Source organism: Carya illinoinensis, chromosome 7, assembly GCF_018687715.1.
Source record: "Carya illinoinensis cultivar Pawnee chromosome 7, C.illinoinensisPawnee_v1, whole genome shotgun sequence".
Classification (NCBI taxonomy): Eukaryota; Viridiplantae; Streptophyta; class Magnoliopsida; order Fagales; family Juglandaceae; genus Carya; species Carya illinoinensis.
Genome location: NC_056758.1, coordinates 19,267,794 through 19,284,035, shown reverse-complemented (window position 1 = coordinate 19,284,035; position 16,242 = coordinate 19,267,794).

Sequence of the window (16,242 nt, the reverse complement as noted above, 5' to 3'; positions counted from 1 at the left end):
CTAGAAGAAATCATCCTCGACGGATTCCAAGACCCACCCATCTGACTCACTTCCTTCAGCCTCTTCTCGCCATCCCCGAAGGCACTTTATTTTTCTTTTTCTTTTTAATCTCTTCCTTCCAAAATGTCTCTTTCATTCCTTAGTTTTGTGTTTGTTGGATCTATGTTTTGTCTTTTAATGGTTGCTAAGTTTGGATATAATCTCATCCGAGAATGGCATAAATTAATAGTGATGCCGGGGCAGGAACTGAAATCGTGCCGAAACCGTGAGGCTGGAGGACTGAAACCGTGCCGAAACCGTGAGGCTGGAGACCCGTACAGAAATGATGCACCCAGAGGGAAACTTTTGTTCCACCGTGACGGAGTGATGAACCCACTCAGTTCTCTAGTGATGCCGGGGAGGGGAGAGGGTCAGGCCGACAAAGGACACGAGCTGGGGGCGTGGAGGAAAGAACGCGGGGAAGAGTTCTGAAGAAAGTGAAGACGAACTGGAGGAGGAGGGAGAAATTGAAATGTTCTGATCAAAACTCACATTTTAATTAAAAAAAAAAAAAAAACCACGTAGGCTGGAGTGCGGAGGTTGAGTGAACAGTGGGTGGTTGTGTAGTGTAACTCTTTAACTAATATCAATACTTTTTTACATTTATTTATTTCATTTAAATTCTATCCCTATATTGAATTATCAATTCATTTTCTATATAATAATAAAATATTATTAAATTAATAACTTTTTTATCACATTTTATAATTCTATCAATTAAATGTTAATAATAATAATATTATATTAAATTAATATTATTATATTATAATTAAATTTTAAAAAAGTATTATTAAATGTTAATAATAATTATATTATTTTAAATTATTATTATTTTATTGTTGATTTATTATGTTTATGTTTAATTTCATGATAAATTATTACGCACATAATATTGATTTTCGTGATCATTATGAATTAAATTTGACGCCCCCAAATTTCGTTTGGGATAGGATGGACATTTGAAACATCAAGACATGCAATACAAGATTACCTGCCCCTGTTCATGATATATAAGATGCAATATTCCTCACATGATCCAACATTATATAATATTTACAGCGGATAAATTTTTTTCTTTAGCAATATTATACACCAAACTGAAAATATCACAAATACTTAAAACATAATTCATACATAAAGACCCTGATGAAGTGATAAAACTACATAATTAAGCTACTCAAGTGAATAAATTGTTTAACAAAAAATGATTTAAGTACTTAATTATGTAGTAGATCATGATACTTGAGTTCATTGATAAATTCTGATATTTTTTTTGTGCTTAAAAAGATTGATAATACAATCGTTTCACATCAAAATAAATATCTTAATTTTACTCTTCTCATATCATGTTTATATGTTGCAGGGCAATTATTTTTTTCAGAAAGAAATACATGAGTTGTTGACATCCCTTTTTGAGTATAAAGAAATATTATAACAAATGGACATTCTTGACAAGTCACAAATAAATGTAAAAGGAGCTGCAAGCTGCAGCAAAAAAACTCACACACGCCGAAGAGATCAATAAACTTGCAGCAAAGAAACTCACACGGATGGACAACACACACTCGGAAAGTAGCAGCAAATTTATTTCTTTCTTTCTTTTTCTGATAGCTGGATGCGCAGCACGTTGTAGATCAGTTATTTAATTCCTTCTTTTTCGTTTAGATGGAAGGCAGCAGAGGATTATTCGGTTTCAACTTTTGGCATGTGAAGCTGAGAGATGGAAGCACTCGGACATGCAGCAGCAGCAGGTCAGCAAAAGAATAAACCTGCTGGCTCTCAACTTTGACAGAGCTGGACTTCACTCAAAGAAGAGAACATGCTGGAGTGCTTTTCAGTTCTACACCTGGGGACCACTTGGATGTGCAGCAGCTGGAGCAGCAGGAGATCAATTGAAGATCACGTTGGACACTTGGACATGCAGTTCAGCAGAAGAACAGCAGGCCCTCAGCTTTGACAGAAGAGATCACGCTGGCACCAAATGGAGATCAGATGTTGACTGCTGAAGCATTGAGGATTCGGTTTTAGCTTTTGCATGGAAGCACGTTGAAGACAGCAGGTTTTATTCCTTTTGTTGGTTCTACGACAGCACATGGATATGCACTGGATCGTTGAAGACGTTGAGCGAAAGCTTTTATTTATTATTTCTCTGCTTCTTTTGTTATTCATTCGGCTACAGCAGAGTAGACCTTCTTTCTTTCTTTCTTTCTTTTTTCGTTTAAAGCTGGAGTTCAGTAGCTTAGCTTGGTGTGGTTATTTTCTTTTTTTTTTGTTTCAGACGCTAGGCTTCAGAATTTTTTTTTTTGTCACAGCTTTACTTTGTTTTCATTCCAGACTTAGACTAGAGAGTAGAGTTAGAGTTTTATTTTCCTTCTTTTCGTTTCAGACGCTAAATAGTAGAGTAGTCTGAAGTTTATTTTTTTTCTCTTCTTTTGGACAAACACAGTAGCTAGTTTTGACTTTTACTTTCACTTTCTTTTTCGTTTAGCTCTAGGGAGTAGAGTGTAGCTGAGTTTTAATTTCTTTGCTCTTTTCTTTAAGGAGGTAGGCAGCTGTTTTTGGAAGGATTCAACTTGGCTTTTCCAATAGACGGGTGGTAACGTGGCAGTTGAGAGTTTTTAATTTTATTTCTTTTCTTTTTTCGTTTAAGCTGGAGAAGCAGCAAAGTCTTTAATTTTCTTTCTTTTCTTTTTTTTCGGATTAGAGAGTCGGCTAGTCTTGTTTTTGGCTTAGTTTATTTTTTTTCTTCTTTTGGAACTTGGTGGAACTTAGAGTTGGCGTGAGGCCTTCTCTTTGGGATTTTCAGACCCTTTGGCTTGTTTTTATTTATTTTGCATTTATTTTCTTACAATAACTTGAAATGTTAGGATTTATTATTTTTGAGCATTGTATTAAGTTAGAGATGATAGGCTAAATTTTGAGTTTGGGATTCAATGAGTAACCTATAACTGTTTTGGAGTGGATTTTCTTCAATGTTATGTGATTTCAATGATTAACTTGGTAGATGATATTTCAATTTACTTTTAGAAAGGATCGAAGTTCTTTGTTCTTAGTTTAGATTAGTTGTAGACGTAAAGGCACAATTAATACTTGAACAAGTAACAAGACTTTGATGGTTTTCTTTCACTATTTTACAATTGTCATATAATCTGTCAAGTATTTTTATTAGGCCAAGAATTGTGGTTCATTGCTATATTATCCGACCATGACTTCTAGGAATAGGATCATGGTTGAGAGAATGTGAAAAAAAAAGAAGTAAATCCATCTCCAAATCAGTAGGTGAAAATTGCATCCCAAGTGTTTGTTTTATTGTTTCTTACAAGTTTAATTCATTTGCTACACACTTTCTCTAAACCTCTCAGTTTTGATAATTTTAGAAACATAGATCCACATCCATTTTCATCCTTCATAATCGATACATTTTTTACATAAAGAAAATCTCACAAACGCTTTGATAACTCTTTGTCCCTGTGGAATACGATCCTAGACTTATCCTGGTATTACCTTGACAACTTCTACGCTTGGAAGACAAAATTATAAGTTGATCAGACCCATTGAACAACTAAAATCACAACACTAGTCCAAAATGGCTATGATCCAAAAAAATACTAGAGATGCAACTCCATAATACAAGTAGTAATTTAAATTAACTACTATATTAACATTGACTTATCACCGCCACTCAGTCAACTGTGTCTAGTTGGTTAGCTCCCGATTCTCCTTCAGGTCCTGTAACAAGATCTACCATTTAGGGAGAATGGTAGTTGGAACTACCACAGTGAGATTTGATTACAAATCTCAGTAAGTTAACAAAAAACCTTCACACAGGCTAATGATGCATGCATGACAATAAAAATATAAATGCATAATCAAATTCATAAGTAATTAAAGTATAACTTAACGTACAACATAGCATAACTGACATAACTTAAATTGAAATATGAATTGAACTTGACTTGACATGAACTTGATCCGAAACTTAACTTAACATGAATTTGCTCTGAAACTTGATTTAACATGAACTTGCTCTGAAACTTGACTTAACATGAATGTGATCTGAAACTTATTCTTTAACTGCTTAAATACATACTCCATAGTTGTTATGGTCTCATGTATTCTACATGTCATAATTGTTATGTCTCACATAGTATATGCGTCACAATTGCTATGACCCCATACTTCATGTGCCACAATTGTTTTAACCCCACAAAACTGAATGTAACTCAACTTCTTGATATGAACTTGAACTTGAACTGAAACTTAACTTATCATAAACTTGATCTGACTTATTTACTTAACATGAACTTGGACTTAAATTCTGACAATCAAAATAATTCCTACAATTGTTTCCTCAGGAATAGTGAACAATCAGAATGATTCCACCCAACATATTCTATCAGAGATATTTAGACAATTAGAATGATTCCATCATGAGTATTTTAAATAAGATATCCCAACAATCAGAATGATTACGCCAGGAGTATCCGCTGTGACGCCCCCAACTCCCATGTACGGATATGTGGAAATCGAAGTGTCGGGATGACGACAACACGAGTCACACATCACATCGCCAAGTGCCAAGTGAGTGTACATGCAACAAGTGTACAATAAAATCACGCGGCGGATAATAAAAGTCTTATAACAAACTCGTTTAAATCACACATAATAAAATATTACAAGTCTCAAATATTGTTTCAAAGCCAAATTACAAGACATAAAAACTAGTAGAGATCATTTTTAACATAAAAGACTCCAAATCAAAACTCTGGATGAGCCGCCTCCTCGGGCTCAACCTCCTCCTCCTCAACATCTGCATCAAAATCTACGCAGGTAAGTAATAATCTAAACGCCATAAAATAAAAATATATTAAACTCAACAATATGTATGAAAGGATGTCAAATGCACATATCCCATAAATCCACATTTTTTGCACGCACGCCAAAAGCCTCATTTGGCCCAAAATCCAATTTCGAATCAATATTCAATTTATCCGAATGCACCATGACCTCCCCTAGGGATCATCTGCACACCCTAGCTCCCTTCGTCACACCATAGGTAACGATCATGCATGTGACTTCGTAACGAGCGATGCACAATTTCGCGCCTTGCGCGTACGTAGCCAAGCATCCCCTAACCCTTGTGTGCTATCCCGTTTTTACGTGTATTTTCACTAAAGGAGTATTTTAATTTAATTAAAATATTAGTTCTTCTATTTTAAATTATCGTATTTTAATTGAATTTATTTAGTTGTGATATTTGTTTTGTAGAGCTTTCTTAATGTTAAATATTGTTTTGAGTTTAAATTGTTGTATAATTTATTTTAGTTTGTTTTTAGATTTAAAATTATGTTGTTAGTTTTTACTAGTTATTTATTATATTTTAACTTGATGTGGTATTTAAATTATTTTATTCGTTTTATAGCTTTTAAAGTTGTTTTCTTCGGATCAGTTTCTGGACTCTAGAGGGGAGGATTGGACCTCATTTCTTTTCCACATCTTTCTTTTTCTCTTTTTCTTTTTCTCTTTTTCTTTTTCTTTCTCTTTTTCTTTCTTTTTCTTCCCACTTTCCTCCCGTGCACGCGACACTCTCTCTTCTCCATTTCCATCCGTTTTCGTTCAACCGCCCAGAACCACCGCTCGCCAGCGACGTGTACGACACCACCCACCCATAAATCTTCCCCTCCAGCCGGTGCACCTCCCCACCAAATTTCACCTCCATCCAAACCACCGTTAGCCGCCACGAGCTCCTAGAAGCCGCACGGTTTTTGTACTATTTCACTGCGGTCGTTCCACGTCCGCCCACCACCTCTTCACCACATCATCAGTTACCTCTTGCCGTCCTAAACCACCTATTTCCAACTCCGATCCATTGCCAGAGTAGCCCCCACGAGCTCATCTTTGTTTTTGCCAATTTTTGCTTCCACCGCCATTTCTTCTACCACCCACGGCCCATTCTCAGTTTTATTAGTTTCATAAAGACCTCTAGGTCATTCTCTATCAATCCCAAGTCTTGGTTTGTCCCCATTCAAAAGTGGGTATTTTACAACCCACGGCCACAGTGTATTTTACACTGTTACGTTGCTTTCTCTTTACTCTTTTCAGCTCATTGATCCTTCAGAAATTATTATATAGCGCTGTAAGCATTTTTCAAACTCTGTTTTAGATTTTAATATATTATTATTTTTACAATAAATTCATTGACTAGTTGGTTATTTCGGACTAATTTGGTTATTGTTGATGTTGAGTTATGTTGGATAAATTGTATCTTGAGGTGTGCATTGCATGGTGCATTCATGTGCATGTATTAAATTGAGAAAAACTAGTTTTACCTGTGTAAATGGATTTTCGAGTGCGTGTGTATCACGATCCCAAGTCGAGATGGGGCATTATCTCGGTGGAGCTCCTCTAGTCACTCGGGAGCGTAATATACTGAGTGACGTCCCCTGGGTTGTCACTAGGTAACAACGGGAGCGGGTGGGATGGTAACGCTTTCGTACCGACTCCGTGTCCCTTTGTTGGCGAGGGTTAGAAGATGCTTGGCTATGTACCCACGGGGCACAGAACTGGGCATCGCTCGTTACGAAGTCACACGCATGGTCGTTACCCGTGGTGTGACAACGGGAGCCAGGATGTGCGGATGACCCCTAGGGGAGGTCATGGTGCATTCAGATAAATTGGATATTGATTCGAAATTGGATTTGGTCCAAATGTGACTTTTGGCGTGAGTTAGAAAGGAATTATCTTTAGGGCCAAATGGGACTTTTGGCATGCGTGCAAAAATGTAGATTTATGGGATATGTGCATTTGGCATTCTTTTCATGCATATTGTTGAGTTTAATATATTTTATCTTGTGACTTTTGGATTATTACTTACCTGCGGCACCATTTTTGGTACCGTAGATTTTGATGCAGAGGTTGAGGAGGAGGAGGCTGAGCCCAAGGAGGCGGCTCCGCCAGATTATTGAGTTGGAGTCCTTTATGTTATAAGTTATCTCTACTAGTTTGTATGTCTTGTAATTTGGTTTGAACGATATTTGCGACTTGTAATATTTTCTTATGTGTACTTTAAATGAGTTTGTATTTGAACAAAAATTCTGGTACTTAGTTATAAGAATGTTATTATCCCCTATGTGATTTTATTGTACACTTGTTGCATGTACACATACTTGGCACTTGGCGATGGGATGTGTGACCTGTGTTATCATCATTCCGATGCCTCGATTTATAAGTGTCTGTACATGGGAGTTGGGGGCGTCATAGGTGGTATCAGAGCAGTTCAGGTCTGGATAAAACCACATGTCCCATAGGTGGAGTACCAGAAAGTTTCAAAAGTTTGAGTTGAAATTGTTTTATTTATTTAATTTGAATTGTTTTTTTTTTTTATCTAACTTGATTCTATTTTATTTGATTTAATTCCATTTGATTTGGTTTTGTTTGGTTTATTTGATCTTATTTAAATTGAAAGTATGTTTTATTTATTTTGATTTGTTTTGTTCATAGTTGAAATTGGGGTTAAGGGTTACGCTATGGTAGGAAGGCGGTATAATCGAGAATACTATTATTAGGCATAAACATTTAGTGTAGTAGGCTTGAATTCTTAGCGATGTGGTTTGCTTTTATGATGTTAAGGTATGAAGGGAATGTCATGGTTTAGTCAATCTTTGTAAGGTGGGAACTCACGTCACAATGAGGAGAGGAATTAGCTTTAAGTTGCTTAAGATGATTGAGGTCAAGGTTTTGTAGAATTTATGTAACGAGGCTATAGAATAGGAGAGTGTAGGTTCAACGAACTTCAAGGATAGATTTATGACAAGTTCACCAAAGGTTTGAGGCCCTATAAATTTTATGAAACAAGTTTATGGGATTTAAGGTGATAGGTTCAACAAGCATTTGAAGGATTACTTAAATTAGAAGTTTTAGGTTTTGCCGACTTTGATAAACAGTTTGATAACATTTGGGGCTTTAGAATCTACAAGCTTTTTTACGGCGAATGTTTTAGATTTAAAGCCATCGATCTTGAGGATTTCAGAAAATGATTTATTATCCATTAATGTTTTAGATTTTGAAAGATTTGGGAGTCGATTGTTCTATTATGGGATGTAAGTTCATTGATCTTAGAAGTTCCGGAAGATGATTCTTATTTGATTTAAGGTTTTAGAATTGCAGAGTTAAAGGACTGATTTATAATAAGATTTGAGTTCTTAGTTTTACAGACTTAGTGTTGTAGCTTGATCTACTTTAGTGAGTGATTAGTTTGTAACCATTAAAATGGGGTTGATTAGAGTTGAGTTATTGATATGAAAATTTTTCTAGAGTAGATTTCTTTTAGGATTGAAGGTAATGATCTAGTTCGTGTATTTCTTTGATTATTGAAGAAATCAAACTAGTTTAGAAAATAATTATTATTAACTCGAGGTTGTAGTAGCAGATTTTAGGAAATGATTTTATCGACTCGAAAGATATAGGTCCATCAGGGTGTTGGAAATAGTAGATTGTGTTGATATTGAATACGATTGAATTTGAGGCTATATGATCCGTAGACTTTTGGGAATAGATTCTTAGCAGGTTTAAGGTCATTCTTGATACCAAACTTTAAGCAATGGCTAGTTGCTGATTTAAGAATATAAGTTGAGTAGATTCAGGAATGATTCTTATTGAGTTAAGGATATAAGTCCAAATGATGGAAATGTGGTAATGGATCACTTGTACGTTTGAATAATTATTGGTGTTGGCTAAGAGTGCATGAGATCGATGAGTAGTAATGATAAGTATGTATGGATTTCGGAGTGTGCTGGTCCTAGTCTCATTTATTTTTGGCTTGGTAGGAGTTGAAGAGGAATCTGTGTGATAATATTAAATTCAAGAGATATTGACTTTGAGTTGTTTGGTAAGTTGAATGGAATGTGCAGTCGAAGCAAGTTACCCATTGGAATGATGGTTTGTAACAACTGTTGTGTTTATCTTGAGAATTAATTGTGACTTGAAGTCATAGGAATTTAAATTTGTGAGGCTATACTTTTCTTTGGAGATCAAGTATCCAGTTGGGAGAATTAGGGATATTATTATTTAACTTGAAAAGAAATTGTTAGGTCACCATGTGTGGTGTATGATAAAATCTTGGAAGTTGAAACTTAGGCATCAACGGTGGGTAGCTTAACCATATTTATGAGGTAATAAAGCATTAGGATCCATGAGTGTTGTTCAATAGTTTTTGATGGATTGAAGATTTAAACAATATGGCCTGTATTGAGGTTTATTTGTGATGTGCGATTGAAGGAATTAGAAGTTTTAATAGTAGAGTTTTTGAGGGTACGAGTAGGTGGGTGAGTTACCAAGAGCGTTTCGATTATATTTAGATGAAGTCAATGGTAGTTTATAGTGAGTTTAGTTATTGCAAGATTAGATGGGGGTCAGATGGATTGAAGACGGAGTTGCTTGGTTTATTGATTTGTGATTGGTTGGTTGTTTTGTGCCTTGAGGTTGCATTTACATGGTGCATGCACGTGCATTTTATTTAAATTGATAAAAATCATGTTTTATTGGCGTAAATGGATTTTCGAGTGCGTGTGTATCACGACCCCAAGCCGGGATAGGGTATTATCTTGGTGGAGCTCCTCTGGTCACTCGGGAGTGGATAATACTAAGTGACATCCCCTGGGTTGTCGCTGGGCGACGACCGGATCGCACGATACGGTAATGTTGTCGTGTCGACTCCGTGGTCCCTAGAGTGGCGGGGACTAGAGGATGGCCTGTCCAGGGATGCGTTGGGCGCGAGTACTGGGCATCGCTCGTTTAGGTGTCACACGCGTAGTCGTTACCTTCGGTGTGGCACAGAGCCAGGGTGTGCGGATGATCCCTATGGGAGATCATGGTGCATGCAATAATTGGATTGGTTTTATGGTTTTGGTTACGGGCCATTTTCTGGGAAAATGGCGAGTTTTGGTTTGAGGCTATGTGATCCATTTTCTGGGAAAATGGTGGGTGGTTTTGATTTAGGCCATTATCTGGGATAATGGCGAGACTGGTTTTAAAAGTTATGTTTTTTAGCCAAATGGGTTTTTGGCGTGCGTGAAAAAATATGGTTTTACCGGTCATGTGCATTGGCTTTTCTTTCATGCATATTGTTTGAGTTTTAATATACTTTTATCTGGTGGTGTTTGGATCTTACTTACCTGCGGCACCTTTTTTGGTACCGTAGATTTTGATGCAAAGATCGAGGAAGAGGTGGAGGCTGAGCCCGAGGATGCGGCTTCGTCGGAGTATTGAGTTGAAGTTTAAGCTTTGTTGTTGGTTTTAAAACTATATCTATGATTTGTAATATTTTAATATGTATATTTTGAACAGTTTTGTATTAAACTAAGAAAAATTCTAGTACTTAGTTTATGACTTTGCTATCCGCTGCGTGTTTCTTTGTGCACATTTGTTGCTTATACACACACTTGGTACTCGTCGATAGGGTGGTGACCCGTAATGTCACCATCCGGACGTCTCGATTTCCTCGTGTTCGTGCGTGGGGATTTGGGGGCGTCATATTTACTCAATAATATCCACAAAAATCAGCTCAAGATATTTTCTAAAGGTGGAGTGTAGACTTGGAAAAGTGAGGTGGTTAAGATCTTTCCATGTGTCCAATTAAAACCTTCCTAACTTAATTTGGATATTCTATACTGTGATTTTCAAACTACAGTGAAAATCGTTTATATAAAAAAAAAAGCGCCAAAGTGACCCTAAAAATAAAATCACAATTTCGAACAGACGTTTTGTCCAAAAATATAAAAAAAAGTTATTGCGTCATAATACCTTAAATAATCCACCGAGTTTAATAGCACAAATCATAATACATTTTGACACTTTTAACTATCTCCAATAATCAAAAACACACTTCTGATACCATAGTGAGCAATAACACTAACTATGTGGTTAGACTAAAACCTATATGATTAATAGATTCGTGAAAACTTATGGGGTCTTTACGAGATTCCTAAATCCAATAAAAATTCCACAATTAAATTTCTAGCGGGCTGTTACATTTAGAATATAATCTAAGACTTGAATTAAATAATTTAATAGAAATGATAAAATACCTTAAAGAAAAACAATTATTAATGAGATTAGATTATTGCTCAACGATGGAAAGATATCATATATATAGAAGTAGATAAGTTGCAATAGAAGAATATTAAGTGCTTATAAATATGATAAAAATATTTAAGAGATTAAGACAGAAGATGGTCAACAAATAGAAGATGCTGTTAATATTTTAATATTTATATTAAAAAAACATTTTGTAGGTGATCATTTTCAATTTAAAGAAAGAACTATTGATTTATTAATCAATTTAAGATGTCCTAGATTATCCGATTTTAGATGGTATAAAGATATCTTTCTAACTAAAGTTATGATTAGAGATGACTGCCAACAACCATACTGGAAGGAAAAGTTCACAGCCGGATTTCCATATTATTTCGCCCAAAAGGTACGAGAATCTTTAGTAAAATCAGATGGTACCATTGATTTTATTAATCTCACATATGGAGATATAATATCTTCTATTAATAAAACTGGTCTGATTATGTGCAACGACTTAAGATTAAAAAAGTAAATAAAAAAAGAAAAAAAATTTGCTAATAAAGAATTAGGTACATTTTGTGAATAGTTTGATTATTTTTCATTATTAGCTCTTTCTAGAAGATATAAAAAGGGAAAGAAAATTTATAAAATTTATCCAACTAAGAAAATAAAATATAAAAAACCTTACAAAAAGCCAAAAGAAAAACAAGTATATAATAAGCTAGTAAAGGGTAGAAAAAGGTTTAATAAAAAGAAAAAACAAATTGTATGTTATAAATGTTGAAATGTTAGACATTATGCTCAAATTGTAAGGTTAAAAAAGAAATTAATGAATTACATATACTTGAAGAAGTAAAAGAAAAATTACTAAATATTTTTATACAATCAAGTGAAGAAGATGAAATCTTTTTAGAAAAAGATGAAATCTATCAATTAAAAGAATCGAGTTTCTCAGAACAATCTTCTAATAACGAGTCAAAAGAAGATGAGATTCATATTTGTAATTGTCTAGATAAAAATAATTATATCTGTAATATAACTATTAATGTATTATCGTCATATGAAAATATTATATTAGAATTAATAGATAAAATTAATAATCCACAGGAAAGAAAAGAATACTTTGAAAAATTAAAAGATACTTTTACTAATCCCAAAACTTCTGAACCTAATTCAACCCTCTCATCATATGATTTTTTAGAAATAGTAAATATATTCCAATCAGAAAAATAAAATATTACTTTAAAGGACTTACAACAAGAAATTAATGAAATAAATAAAGAAATTTGAAATTTGAAATCTTCCAATACCAAACTTGAAGTTTCTAATGAACAATTATTATAAAAAATTATACTATTAAAAATAGATAAAACTAGTGACAATCCTAAAAGAGAACAAAGAGAAAGCTCAGCAAAAATTATTAAAGAGGAATCAGATAATTTTATAAATATATTTAATAAGATGAATTTTCAAAAATGGTATAACTGAAGTAACTATTTCTATTAATGAAGAGTTCTCGTTTTCTGCAATAGATTTATTATATATAGGTGCAGATCTAAACTGCATACAAGAATAGATAATACCCTCTAAATATTTTGAAAAAATAAAAGAGACATTATCTCAAACTAATGGAGCAAAATTAAACATAAGTTATAAATTATCAAATGCACATATATGTAGTGGTGGAATTTGTTTTAAAACAACCTTCATTGTAGTAAAAAACATCAATACCAAAGTAATATTAAGAAACCCATTTCTTGCTCTACTTTACAATTTCTCTATAATAGAAGAATGAATTTCTACTAAAGTATTAGGAAAAGAAATTCAATTTAAATTTTTATTCCCTTCAGTTTCAAGAGAAATTAATTTCTTAAAAGAAACCTCATTAGCTAAAGAAATCGATTTTTTAACAAAAGTTAAAATCAAAAGAAAAGAAAAACAAATAAATTTCTTAAAACAAAAATTAAAATATAAAAGAATTGAAAAACAATTAAAAGATCATTTATTAATTCAAAAAATTAATAATTTTAAAAATATAATTGAAAAAAAAGTATATTCTAATTTACCTAATGCTTTTTGGAATAGAAAACAACATATAGTTGAATTACCTTATGAAAAATAATTTTCTGAAAAGAATATTCTTACTAAGGCCAAACCCATTTAAATAATAGGGAATTATTAGAATTTTGTAAACAAAAAATTAATGATTCATTAATTAAAGGACTTATTAGACAGAGCAAATCACCATAGAGTTGTGTTAATTTTTATGTAAAAAAAAAAACAGAATTAGAAGAAGGTGTTCCTAGATTAGTCATAAATTATAAGCCTTTAAATAAATTTTTACAATGGATCAGATACCCTATTCTGAATAAAAAAGAGTTATTCTTCCGACTTTATGCTGCTACTATATTTTCAAAATTTGATATGAAAAGTGGATTTTGGCAAATCCAGATTGCTGAAAAAGATAGATACAAAATTACATTTACAGTCTCATTTGGACATTATGAATGGAATGTTATGCCATTCGGATTAAAAAATGCTCATAGTGAATTTCAAAATATTATGAATGAAATATTTACGCATTTCTCTTTATCAATTGAACAACATTGGAAACATTTAAATATTTTTGTCTAAATCATTAAACAAAATGGATTAGTAGTTTTATCATCTAAAGTTAAATTATTCCAAAACAAGATTAGATTCCTTAGACATGATATTTATCAATGAACTATTACCCCAATAAGTAGGGCTATAGAATTTGCTAATAAATTCCCCGATGAAATAAAGGATAAGTAACAACTACAAAGATTTCTAGGAAATTTAATTTATGTTGTTGATTTTTATCAAACACTTAGGCCGTTATGTAAACCATTATTCAAAAGATTAAAAAAGAATTCACCTCATGGATAGAAAAACATATAAATATTATAAAACAAATAAAGGCCCATGACATAGAAATTACCATGCTTAGGACTCCCAACTCCTAACGCTTTTAAAATTATTAAAACAGATGCCTCCGATTTTGGTTATGGAGGAATTTTGAAACAAAAATTATCTGATGAAAAGGAACAGATTATTCGATTCCATTCAGGATGCTGGAATCCTACTCAAAAGAATTATAGTATTATTAAAAAAGAAATTTTAGCTATTGTGTTATGCATTTCTAAATTTTAAGATAATCTTTTGAATCAAAATTTTTTATTTAGAATTGATTGTAAATCAGCCAAGGAAGTTTTAATTAAAGATGTTAAAAGCTTGGCTACTAAACAAATTTTTATAAGATGGAAACCTATTTTAAGTATTTTTGATTTTGATATTGAGCATATTAAAGGAGATTCTAATTCTCTTCATGATTTTCTATCTCGAGAATTCTTACAGGAAAAATCATGTCTTCCTTAAAGTCCAAAGTGAAATCCAAATCCTCCTATGCCGAACCACCTTCTCCTCCTTATTCTTCACCTTGTCCTTCCATCACACCAAACCCTATACAGTAGTATGGACATTACCACAAAACATTAGGCTATCCTATAATCCATTTTTGTCATTATCCTCTCCAAAATTACCTACATACTCAAAAGCTGTTTCTTCTTCTGGTTCTTCTCATTCTCAAATTATTAATCCTCCACCATTATCTCAGCCCTCTGTAACTCCTATTATCTTCAAAACCCATTGGCATCCAGTCTTTCCTATTGAATCAGAATTACAACATTTATATGAACCTCAAAAATTACTTGACGCTTTTCTATTACCAGATTGGCATTATGTTTCCCAAAACATTACCAAGACCCAGAACTTTTATGAATTTATTTTAGTAGACACAAATTCAATTATTATTTCTGAAATCCCCTGTTCTCTACAATCTCAACTTTCTCCACTTGCAACTTCGATTATTGCATTCCACAAAATTACCATTAAACATGTTCTTACTCTAGAACAGTGGGGAAAAAACCCATATTTGACAAGAAGATTTTCTCAGCCATATGATCCTCCTTATTTCGATTATTATGATCATCAACAAGCATGGAACAAAAACATTCTTACGACAAAACAAGAATTTGTGTTATTCCTGATTTCTCCATTTTGATAAATTATAGGAAATTAAAACTTTACCACGTTGGTTCTTATTATGGTGGGCTCAGTTTGGACCAGAATCTCTCATTCTCCCTCCACCTCTCCAGGTGAGTCTTCAGGCTTTTACATTACAAAACGATTATCCACCTTCATTATCACACTGTCCACCACTTCTCCTTTTTTTTTCTTCTTAAAATCAAATTAAATTGGATCATAAAGTGAGAATATGTCATTAAACCTTATCATTCTCTCAAAAACATTATGTTCTTGGCCCGCCAAGTCTCTATAAAATGGTGGAAAAAGTACAATTATGATCATGTTGTAAAAATGTTTTCAAAGATTACCAAGGCCCCTGAGGTTCTTGTTCAGAGAAGCAGATTCAAAGCTCAATTAGCAACAATTACCAATAAAAAAGATTTGAAAAAATTAGTTGAGCCAATGTCACAAGTATCAGACAGTGATGGGGAAGAAAACCATCAAGTCAAATTATCTCCAGCACAGCAGACAACATCATCGCCACTACAGCAGGCCTCTCCCTCTCAACAAGCCTCTCATTCTCATGACAACTTACCATATTATTCCTCGCAAATGATAAATTTTCAAGATCCGTTTAAACTGGAACTGGTAAATTATGACCCTCAGATTATGTAATTCTAAAAGATTATTACCCTTTTGTCCATTATTAGAACAATGATCAAGATGCCCGTCAGCCAAAAATAATCCAGCTGTCCATTTACTGTTTTTAGCAGCCTATGTTTAATAAATGTAGCCGCCTATTTACTGTGTATGAGTTATTAGAGTCACTGTACATGTCAGTAATATTATTATAAGGTACTATTTTGATGTCTATATATAGGCAGTTTGTAAGTAAGGAAAGACATTAAGAATTTCTCATTTGAAGCCATTCCTAGTCCTTCTCTCTCTCATCACTTTCAAAAACTCTCTCTTGTAAACTCCTTTCAATATCTACTGCCTTTCAATCCTTTGAGAATTGTGACGCCCCCAAATCCCCACGCACGGACACGGGAAAATCGAGACGTCCGGATGATGACAACCCAGGTC